A 14,003-nucleotide genomic window follows, 5' to 3' on the forward strand; every position below is an offset into this window, starting at 1 on the left:
CCAACAAACTCTCGCTCAGCCTGAAAGTGGCTTACCGCCCCTCATTGCATTGGGGGGAAATCCGAAAGATTGTAACCCCTGCGATGATACCCATCCACAGCTCGCAACCCAAGCATGGGCTTCACACGTGAGCCCAAACACAAATACCAGACCAATTGCATAACGTGAACCTAAAAGCAAACACGGCACTGGGGGCGACCACTTTGAATATCGCCTTGAAACCTGATGATGTCCAAGGCCATCAGAGGCCTGTGAAAGTAGGATAAATGCAGCCGGTGTGGTGGACACGGTACTGGTATTTCTCACATTTGGAGCTGCCATGGCATAGCTCTTCTTATACACATAAATATGCGCCCTCATATATGTATGTATATGTGCCTGAAGAATTAATGTTTGCTGTCTAAGATGATGGACCTTTCCAGGCTGGGGCAATTCAGGCCCTCTAGTGGAGGACGCTGCAACTGCAGCAGTGTTGCCTGCAGGTTCTGTGGCATCACAGCAGCGACCGTTTCCTCGAGACAGAATGTGCTCGGTGAGGGGAGCAGTTTCCTAGCTCCGGGCTTGAGGCCTCTGCCTTGGGAGTGACTTTGGTGAGGTGGCAGCTGACCACCTTGGCAGCATTAAGGATCATGTCACCCAGAGCCAAGGCAATGTGTGTTTCTTTTCTGCGACATTGCCCTGACCCACGTGGCTGATGGAGAGTGCTGCTCAGATCCTTCTGAAGAAGGTGCGTCCGGGTCATGCTCATGAACTCTACTGTAGCCACAATCCTAGGAAAACCCGCGTCCTGCGAAAAATGACAAATGGCAGCAGTCTGAGTGCGGCTTTACCCTCTTGAATATTGTTATGGGAACAGTTGGCCAGGGACCTACTTCACTCCCACCCTCAGCATTATCGTTCTCCCCTCACACTCCATGCCTCACCCACACCTCATTGATGAACCAGCACACGACACACAGCAATCTCAACACAGCACACAAACAAGGATCACAGGAAACACACTAAACCACACAACAAACACACATAACGGAACAGGGAAACTACAACGCACGTAACACATCAACGAGCTTACGCACAGCACAACCATGGCAGCGAAACACAAGAATCAACACACACGGTCCACACACAACATGCAACCCGTAGAAACCCAGATGAATCACAGCCTCACATATCACACACAGCGAATCACACACAAAATATCACACAGACAACACATCTCATACACACAGATTTCACACATCCAAGCCCACACACACACACACAAACAACACCATGCAGAAAAGATAATCGCAATTTCAAAGCACACACAAACCACAGCACAGGACACGAAATACCGCACATAACCCACAACACGAAGAACACAGGACACTTGCAACACACTTCACATTCCTTCCCCACCCACAGAAGCACACATTCAACACACACCATGCACACCGCCAGCCTGCAAACTTTGAATAACCAACACAAACACAGCACACAAACACACAAAATAACAGTCACAGCACGCACAGTGAACACAACAGCACGCAACACACACCGAACACTAAACACGCACTACGCTCAACATACAAAGGACCATATACACAGCACAGAGCACAGTACATCACACAATACAAAACAGAGACTACACACGGATCACACCCTGCACATGAGGAGGGAAAGACACACAGAATCTCACACACACACACACACACAATACACAACCAACACGATCACGGACACAGGATGCAACACACACAGTGGAACACACACAATACTACACAACACGCTCAGCACAGCTGAGAGCAATCAATGCAAAGAACACAAACAGCGTACAACCACACAGAACACACAAAGCACAAGCACACACACAACACATATAAATCGCTCCCAACAGACGGTAAACACAATGCACCCACCATAAACACACAACACACTCAACACAACAGACACAATACATTCAAAACTAAGGACGGAATGACACAGTCAACGCACACAACCAAGGAAAACAACACACTTACAAGACAGACATCTCGCCCAACACAGCACACACATTACACACAACCTAACACACGCACATCACAACACAGGCAACAAGCACACACAGTACCACGCAACGCACAATGCAGAGTATGCACACCACACAAAACACACAACCACACAACTTAGTAGACAACACAGCACACCACACACACTCAACACACTGCACACTGCACACCAAACACGGCCACAATGCATAACACAAGAAGCGTAAAGGGAAACGACCAACCCACACAGAACCTCAACTTTATACGCTAATTCAAATGCGTGACACTGTCCCTAACATTCAAAACTACGTTGAATATGAGAGGTCACCTTTCCATGTACACTGTGATCCTTAAGCCAACAAACTCTCGCTCAGCCTGAAAGTGGCTTACCGCCCCTCATTGCATTGGGGGGAAATGCGAAACATTGTAACCCTGCGATGATACCCATCCACAGCTCGCAACCCAAGCATGGGCTTCACACGTGAGCCCCAACACAAATACCAGACCAAATGCATAATGTGAACCTAGGAGCAAACACGGCACTGGGGGCGACCACTTTGAATATCGCCTTGAAACCTGATGATGTCCAAGGCCATCAGAGGCCTCTGAAAGTAGGATAAATGCAGCCGGTGTGGTGGACACGGTACTGGTATTTCTCACATTTGGAGCTGCCATGGCATAGCTCTTCTTATACACATAAATATGCGCCCTCATATATGTATGTATATGTGCCTGAAGAATTAATGTTTGCTGTCTAAGATGATGGACCTTTCCAGGCTGGGGCAATTCAGGCCCTCTAGTGGAGGACGCTGCAACTGCAGCAGTGTTGCCTGCAGGTTCTGTGGCATCACAGCAGCGACCGTTTCCTCGAGACAGAATGTGATCGGTGAGGGGAGCAGTTTCCTAGCTCCGGGCTTGAGGCCTCTGCCTTGGGAGTGACTTTGGTGAGGTGGCAGCTGACCACCTTGGCAGCATTAAGGATCATGTCACCCAGAGCCAAGGCAATGTGTGTTTCTTTTCTGCGACATTGCCCTGACCCACGTGGCTGATGGAGAGAGCCGCTCTGATCCTTCTGAAGAAGGTGCGTCCGGGTCATGCTCATGAACTCTACTGTAGCCACAATCCTAGGAAAACCCGCGTCCTGCGAAAAATGCCAAATGGCAGCAGTCTGAGTGCGGCTTTACCCTCTTGAATATTGTTATGGGAACAGTTGGCCAGAGACCTACTTCACTCTCACCCTCAGCATTATCGTTCTCCCCTCACACTCCATGCCTCACCCACACCTCATTGATGACCCAGCACATGACACACAGCAATCTCAACACAGCACACAAACAAGGATCACAGGAAACACACTAAACCACACAACAAACACACATAACGGAACAGGGAAACTACAACGCACGTAACACATCAACGAGCTTACGCACAGCACAACCATGGCAGCGAAACACAGGAATCAACACACACGGTCCACACACATCATGCAACCCGAATAAACCCAGATGAATCACAGCTTCGCATATCACACACAGGGAATCACACACAAAAAATCACACAGACAACACATCTCATACACAGAGATTTCACACATCCAAGCCCCCCCACGCACACACAAACAACACCATGCAGAAAAGATAATCGCAATTTCAAAGCACACACAACCCACAGCACAGGACACGAAATACCGCACATAACCCACAACACGAAGAACACAGGACAGTTGCAACACACTTCACATTCCTAACCCACCCACAGAAGCACACATTCAACACACACCATGCACACCGCCAGCCTGCAAACTCTGAAATAACCAACACAAACACAGCACACAAACACACAAAATAACAGTCACAGCACGCACAGTGAACACAACAGCACGCAACACACACCGAACACTAAACACGCACTACGCTAAACATACAAAGGACCATACACACAGCACAGAGCACAGTACATCACACAATACAAAACACAGAGGACACACGGATCACACACCGCACATGATGCAGGGAAAGACACACACACACACACACACATGCACACACACACACAATACACAACCCACACGATCACGGACACAGGATGCAACACACACAGAGGAACACACACAATACTACACAACACGCTCAGCACAGCTGAGAGCAATCAATGCAAAGAACACAAACAGAGCGTACAACCACACAGAACACACAAAACACAAGCACACACACAACACATATAAATTGCTCCCAACAGGCGGTAAACACAATGCACCCACCATAAACACACAACACACTCAGCACAACAGACACAATACATTCAAAACTAAGGACGGAATGACACAGTCAACGCACACAACCAAGGAAAACAACACACTTACAAGACAGACATCTCGCCCAACACAGCACACACATTACACACAACCTAACACACGCACATCACAACACAGGCAACAAGCACACACAGTACCACGCAACGCACAATGCAGAGTATGCACACCACACAAAACACACACACAAAACACACAACCACACAACTTAGTAGACAACACAGCACACCACACACACTCAACACACTGCACACTGCACACCAAACACAGCCACAATGCATAACACAAGAAGCGTAAAGGGAAACGACCAACCCACACAGAACCTCAACTTTATACGCTAATTCAAATGCGTGACTCTGTCCCTAACATTCAAAGCTACGTTGAATATGAGAGGTCACCTTTCCATGTACACTGTGATCCTTAAGCCAACAAACTCTCGCTCAGCCTGAAAGTGGCTTACCGCCCCTCATTGCATTGGGGGGAAATCCGAAAGATTGTAACCCCTGCGATGATACCCATCCACAGCTCGCAACCCAAGCATGGGCTTCACACGTGAGCCCAAACACAAATACCAGACCAAATGCATAATGTGAACCTAGGAGCAAACACGGCACTGGGGGCGACCACTTTGAATATCGCCTTGAAACCTGATGATGTCCAAGGCCATCAGAGGCCTGTGAAAGTAGGATAAATGCAGCCGGTGTGGTGGACACGGTACTGGTATTTCTCACATTTGGAGCTGCCATGGCATAGCTCTTCTTATACACATAAATATGCGCCCTCATATATGTATGTATATGTGCCTGAAGAATTAATGTTTGCTGTCTAAGATGATGGACCTTTCCAGGCTGGGGCAATTCAGGCCCTCTAGTGGAGGACGCTGCAACTGCAGCAGTGTTGCCTGCAGGTTCTGTGGCATCACAGCAGCGACCGTTTCCTCGAGACAGAATGTGCTCGGTGAGGGGAGCAGTTTCCTAGCTCCGGGCTTGAGGCCTCTGCCTTGGGAGTGACTTTGGTGAGGTGGCAGCTGACCACCTTGGCAGCATTAAGGATCATGTCACCCAGAGCCAAGGCAATGTGTGTTTCTTTTCTGCGACATTGCCCTGACCCACGTGGCTGATGGAGAGTGCTGCTCAGATCCTTCTGAAGAAGGTGCGTCCGGGTCATGCTCATGAACTCTACTGTAGCCACAATCCTAGGAAAACCCGCGTCCTGCGAAAAATGACAAATGGCAGCAGTCTGAGTGCAGCTTTACCCTCTTGAATATTGTTATGGGAACAGTTGGCCAGGGACCTACTTCACTCCCACCCTCAGCTTTATCGTTCTCCCCTCACACTCCATGCCTCACCCACACCTCATTGATGAACCAGCACACGACACACAGCAATCTCAACACAGCACACAAACAAGGATCACAGGAAACACACTAAACCACACAACAAACACACATAACGGAACAGGGAAACTACAACGCACGTAACACATCAACGAGCTTACGCACAGCACAACCATGGCAGCGAAACACAAGAATCAACACACACGGTCCACACACAACATGCAACCCGTAGAAACCCAGATGAATCACAGCCTCACATATCACACACAGCGAATCACACACAAAATATCACACAGACAACACATCTCATACACACAGATTTCACACATCCAAGCCCACACACACACACACAAACAACACCATGCAGAAAAGATAATCGCAATTTCAAAGCACACACAACCCACAGCACAGGACACGAAATACTGCACATAACCCACAACACGAAGAACACAGGACACTTGCAACACACTTCACATTCCTACCCCACCCACAGAAGCACACATTCAACACACACCATGCACACCGCCAGCCTGCAAACTTTGAATAACCAACACAAACACAGCACACAAACACACAAAATAACAGTCACAGCACGCACAGTGAACACAACAGCACGCAACACACACCGAACACTAAACACGCACTACGCTCAACATACAAAGGACCATATACACAGCACAGAGCACAGTACATCACACAATACAAAACAGAGACGACACACGGATCACACCCTGCACATGAGGAGGGAAAGACACACAGAATCTCACACACACACACACACACAATACACAACCAACACGATCACGGACACAGGATGCAACACACACAGTGGAACACACACAATACTACACAACACGCTCAGCACAGCTGAGAGCAATCAATGCAAAGAACACAAACAGCGTACAACCACACAGAACACACAAAGCACAATCACACACACAACACATATAAATCGCTCCCAACAGACGGTAAACACAATGCACCCACCATAAACACACAACACACTCAACACAACAGACACAATACATCCAAAACTAAGGACGGAATGACACAGTCAACGCACACAACCAAGGAAAACAACACACTTACAAGACAGACATCTCGCCCAACACAGCACACACATTACACACAAACTAACACACGCACATCACAACACAGGCAACAAGCACACACAGTACCACGCAACACACAATGCAGAGTATGCACACCACACAAAACACACAACCACACAACTTAGTAGACAACACAGCACACCACACACACTCAACACACTGCACACTGCACACCAAACACGGCCACAATGCACAACACAAGAAGCGTAAAGGGAAACGACCAACCCACACAGAACCTCAACTTTATACGCTAATTCAAATGCGTGACACTGTCCCTAACATTCAAAACTACGTTGAATATGAGAGGTCACCTTTCCATGTACACTGTGATCCTTAAGCCAACAAACTCTCGCTCAGCCTGAAAGTGGCTTACCGCCCCTCATTGCATTGTGGGGAAATGCGAAACATTGTAACCCCTGCGATGATACCCATCCACAGCTCGCAACCCAAGCATGGGCTTCACACGTGAGCCCCAACACAAATACCAGACCAAATGCATAATGTGAACCTAGGAGCAAACACGGCACTGGGGGCGACCACTTTGAATATCGCCTTGAAACCTGATGATGTCCAAGGCCATCAGAGGCCTGTGAAAGTAGGATAAATGCAGCCGGTGTGGTGGACACGGTACTGGTATTTCTCACATTTGGAGCTGCCATGGCATAGCTCTTCTTATACACATAAATATGCGCCCTCATATATGTATGTATATGTGCCTGAAGAATTAATGTTTGCTGTCTAAGATGATGGACCTTTCCAGGCTGGGGCAATTCAGGCCCTCTAGTGGAGGACGCTGCAACTGCAGCAGTGTTGCCTGCAGGTTCTGTGGCATCACAGCAGCGACCGTTTCCTCGAGACAGAATGTGCTCGGTGAGGGGAGCAGTTTCCTAGCTCCGGGCTTGAGGCCTCTGCCTTGGGAGTGACTTTGGTGAGGTGGCAGCTGACCACCTTGGCAGCATTAAGGATCATGTCACCCAGAGCCAAGGCAATGTGTGTTTCTTTTCGGCGACATTGCCCTGACCCACGTGGCTGATGGAGAGTGCTGCTCAGATCCTTCTGAAGAAGGTGCGTCCGGGTCATGCTCATGAACTCTACTGTAGCCACAATCCTAGGAAAACCCGCGTCCTGCCAAAAATGCCAAATGGCAGCAGTCTGAGTGCGGCTTTACCCTCTTGAATATTGTTATGGGAACAGTTGGCCAGAGACCTACTTCACTGTCACCCTCAGCATTATCGTTCTCCCCTCACACTCCATGCCTCACCCACACCTCATTGATGACCCAGCACACGACACACAGCAATCTCAACACAGCACACAAACAAGGATCACAGGAAACACACTAAACCACACAACAAACACACATAACGGAACAGGGAAACTACAACGCACGTAACACATCAACGAGCTTACGCACAGCACAACCATGGCAGCGAAACACAGGAATCAACACACACGGTCCACACACATCATGCAACCCGAATAAACCCAGATGAATCACAGCTTCGCATATCACACACAGGGAATCACACACAAAAAATCACACAGACAACACATCTCATACACAGAGATTTCACACATCCAAGCCCCCCCACGCACACACAAACAACACCATGCAGAAAAGATAATCGCAATTTCAAAGCACACACAACCCACAGCACAGGACACGAAATACCGCACATAACCCACAACACGAAGAACACAGGACACTTGCAACACACTTCACATTCCTAACCCACCCACAGAAGCACACATTCAACACACACCATGCACACCGCCAGCCTGCAAACTTTGAAATAACCAACACAAACACAGCACACAAACACACAAAATAACAGTCACAGCACGCACACTGAACAAAACAGCACGCAACACACACCGAACACTAAACCCGCACTACGCTAAACATACAAAGTACCATATACACAGCACAGAGCGCAGTACATCACACAATACAAAACAGAGACTACACACGGATCACACCCTGCACATGAAGAGGGAAAGACACACAGAATCACACACACACACACACACACAATACACAACCCACACGATCACGGACACAGGATGCAACACACACAGTGGAACACACACAATAATACACAACACTCTCAGCACAGCTGAGAGCAATCAATGCAAAGAACACAAACAGCGTACAACCACACAGAACACACAAAGCACAAGCACACACACAACACATATAAATCGCTCCCAACAGACGGTAAACACAATGCACCCACCATAAACACACAACACACTCAACACAACAGACACAATACATTCAAAACTAAGGACGGAATGACACAGTCAACGCACACAACCAAGGAAAACAACACACTTACAAGACAGACATCTCGCCCAACACAGCACACACATTACACACAACCTAACACACGCACATCACAACACAGGCAACAAGCACACACAGTACCACGCAACGCACAATGCAGAGTATGCACACCACACAAAACACACAACCACACAACTTAGTAGACAACACAGCACACCACACACACTCAACACACTGCACACTGCACACCAAACACGGCCACAATGCATAACACAAGAGGCGTAAAGGGAAACGACCAACCCACACAGAACCTCAACTTTATACGCTAATTCAAATGCGTGACACTGTCCCTAACATTCAAAACTACGTTGAATATGAGAGGTCACCTTTCCATGTACACTGTGATCCTTAAGCCAACAAACTCTCGCTCAGCCTGAAAGTGGCTTACCGCCCCTCATTGCATTTTGGGGAAATGCGAAACATTGTAACCCTGCGATGATACCCATCCACAGCTCGCAACCCAAGCATGGGCTTCACACGTGAGCCCCAACACAAATACCAGACCAAATGCATAATGTGAACCTAGGAGCAAACACGGCACTGGGGGCGACCACTTTGAATATCGCCTTGAAACCTGATGATGTCCAAGGCCATCAGAGGCCTCTGAAAGTAGGATAAATGCAGCCGGTGTGGTGGACACGGTACTGGTATTTCTCACATTTGGAGCTGCCATGGCTTAGCTCTTCTTATACACATAAATATGCGCCCTCATATATGTATGTATATGTGCCTGAACAATTAATGTTTGCTGTCTAAGATGATGGACCTTTCCAGGCTGGGGCAATTCATGCCCTCTAGTGGAGTATGCTGCAATTGCAGCAGTGTTGCCTGCAGGTTCTGTGGCATCACAGCAGCGACCGTTTCCTCGAGACAGAATGTGATCGGTGAGGGGAGCAGTTTCCTAGCTCCGGGCTTGAGGCCTCTGCCTTGGGAGTGACTTTGGTGAGGTGGCAGCTGACCACCTTGGCAGCATTAAGGATCATGTCACCCAGAGCCAAGGCAATGTGTGTTTCTTTTCTGCGACATTGCCCTGACCCACGTGGCTGATGGAGAGTGCTGCTCAGATCCTTCTGAAGAAGGTGCGTCCGGGTCATGCTCATGAACTCTACTGTAGCCACAATCCTAGGAAAACCCGCGTCCTGCCAAAAATGACAAATGGCAGCAGTCTGAGTGTGGCTTTACCCTCTTGAATATTGTTATGGGAACAGTTGGCCAGAGACCTACTTCACTCTCACCCTCAGCATTATCGTTCTCCCCTCACACTCCATGCCTCACCCACACCTCATTGATGAACCAGCACACGACACACAGCAATCTCAACACAGCACACAAACAAGGATCACAGGAAACACACTAAACCACACAACAAACACACATAACGGAACAGGGAAACTACAACGCACGTAACACATCAACGAGCTTACGCACAGCACAACCATGGCAGCGAAACACAGGAATCAACACACACGGTCCACACACATCATGCAACCCGAATAAACCCAGATGAATCACAGCTTCGCATATCACACACAGGGAATCACACACAAAAAATCACACAGACAACACATCTCATACACAGAGATTTCACACATCCAAGCCCCCCCACGCACACACAAACAACACCATGCAGAAAAGATAATCGCAATTTCAAAGCACACACAACCCACAGCACAGGACACGAAATACCGCACATAACCCACAACACGAAGAACACAGGACAGTTGCAACACACTTCACATTCCTAACCCACCCACAGAAGCACACATTCAACACACACCATGCACACTGCCAGCCTGCAAACTCTGAAATAACCAACACAAACACAGCACACAAACACACAAAATAACAGTCACAGCACGCACAGTGAACACAACAGCACGCAACACACACCGAACACTAAACACGCACTACGCTAAACATACAAAGGACCATACACACAGCACAGAGCACAGTACATCACACAATACAAAACACAGAGGACACACGGATCACACACCGCACATGATGCAGGGAAAGACACACACACACACACACACACGCACACACACACACAAAATACACAACCCACACGATCACGGACACAGGATGCAACACACACAGAGGAACACACACAATACTACACAACACGCTCAGCACAGCTGAGAGCAATCAATGCAAAGAACACAAACAGAGCGTACAACCACACAGAACACACAAAGCACAAGCACACACACAACACATATAAATTGCTCCCAACAGGCGGTAAACACAATGCACCCACCATAAACACACAACACACTCAGCACAACAGACACAATACATTCAAAACTAAGGACGGAATGACACAGTCAACGCACACAACCAAGGAAAACAACACACTTACAAGACAGACATCTCGCCCAACACAGCACACACATTACACACAACCTAACACACGCACATCACAACACAGGCAACAAGCACACACAGTACCACGCAACGCACAATGCAGAGTATGCACACCACACAAAACACACAACCACACAACTTAGTAGACAACACAGCACACCACACACACTCAACACACTGCACACTGCACACCAAACACAGCCACAATGCATAACACAAGAAGCGTAAAGGGAAACGACCAACCCACACAGAACCTCAACTTTATACGCTAATTCAAATGCGTGACACTGTCCCGAACATTCAAAGCTACGTTGAATATGAGAGGTCACCTTTCCATGTACACTGTGATCCTTAAGCCAACAAACTCTCGCTCAGCCTGAAAGTGGCTTACCGCCCCTCATTGCATTGGGGGGAAATCCGAAAGATTGTAACCCCTGCGATGATACCCATCCACAGCTCGCAACCCAAGTATGGGCTTCACACGTGAGCCATAACACAAATACCAGACCAAATGCATAATGTGAACCTAGGAGCAAACACGGCACTGGGGGCGACCACTTTGAATATCGCCTTGAAACCTGATGATGTCCAAGGCCAGCAGAGGCCTCTGAAAGTAGGATAAATGCAGCCGGTGTGGTGGACACGGTACTGGTATTTCTCACATTTGGAGCTGCCATGGCATAGCTCTTCTTATACACATAAATATGCGCCCTCATATATGTATGTATATGTGCCTGAAGAATTAATGTTTGCTGTCTAAGATGATGGACCTTTCCAGGCTGGGGCAATTCAGGCCCTCTAGTGGAGGACGCTGCAACTGCAGCAGTGTTGCCTGCAGGTTCTGTGGCATCACAGCATAGACCGTTTCCTCGAGACAGAATGTGCTCGGTGAGGGGAGCAGTTTCCTAGCTCCGGGCTTGAGGCCTCTGCCTTGGGAGTGACTTTGGTGAGGTGGCAGCTGACCACCTTGGCAGCATTAAGGATCATGTCACCCAGAGCCAAGGCAATGTGTGTTTCTTTTCGGCGACATTGCCCTGACCCACGTGGCTGATGGAGAGTGCTGCTCAGATCCTTCTGAAGAAGGTGCGTCCGGGTCATGCTCATGAACTCTACTGTAGCCACAATCCTAGGAAAACCCGCGTCCTGCGAAAAATGCCAAATGGCAGCAGTCTGAGTGCGGCTTTACCCTCTTGAATATTGTTATGGGAACAGTTGGCCAGAGACCTACTTCACTGTCACCCTCAGCATTATCGTTCTCCCCTCACACTCCATGCCTCACCCACACCTCATTGATGACCCAGCACACGACACACAGCAATCTCAACACAGCACACAAACAAGGATCACAGGAAACACACTAAACCACACAACAAACACACATAACGGAACAGGGAAACTACAACGCACGTAACACATCAACGAGCTTACGCACAGCACAACCATGGCAGCGAAACACAGGAATCAACACACACGGTCCACACACATCATGCAACCCGAATAAACCCAGATGAATCACAGCTTCGCATATCACACACAGGGAATCACACACAAAAAATCACACAGACAACACATCTCATACACAGAGATTTCACACATCCAAGCCCCCCCACGCACACACAAACAACACCATGCAGAAAAGATAATCGCAATTTCAAAGCACACACAACCCACAGCACAGGACACGAAATACCGCACATAACCCACAACACGAAGAACACAGGACACTTGCAACACACTTCACATTCCTAACCCACCCACAGAAGCACACATTCAACACACACCATGCACACCGCCAGCCTGCAAACTTTGAAATAACCAACACAAACACAGCACACAAACACACAAAATAACAGTCACAGCACGCACACTGAACAAAACAGCACGCAACACACACCGAACACTAAACCCGCACTACGCTAAACATACAAAGGACCATATACACAGCACAGAGCGCAGTACATCACACAATACAAAACAGAGACTACACACGGATCACACCCTGCACATGAGGAGGGAAAGACACACAGAATCACACACACACACACACACACACAATACACAACCCACACGATCACGGACACAGGATGCAACACACACAGTGGAACACACACAATAATACACAACACTCTCAGCACAGCTGAGAGCAATCAATGCAAAGAACACAAACAGCGTACAACCACACAGAACACACAAAGCACAAGCACACACACAACACATATAAATCGCTCCCAACAGACGGTAAACACAATGCACCCACCATAAACACACAACACACTCAACACAACAGACACAATACATTCAAAACTAAGGACGGAATGACACAGTCAACGCACACAACCAAGGAAAACAACACACTTACAAGACAGACATCTCGCCCAACACAGCACACACATTACACACAACCTAACACACGCACATCACAACACAGGCAACAAGCACACACAGTACCACGCAACGCACAATGCAGAGTATGCACACCACACAAAACACACAACCACACAACTTAGTAGACAACACAGCACAC

Source organism: Manis pentadactyla, chromosome 15, assembly GCF_030020395.1.
Source record: "Manis pentadactyla isolate mManPen7 chromosome 15, mManPen7.hap1, whole genome shotgun sequence".
NCBI classification, from domain to species: domain Eukaryota; kingdom Metazoa; phylum Chordata; class Mammalia; order Pholidota; family Manidae; genus Manis; species Manis pentadactyla.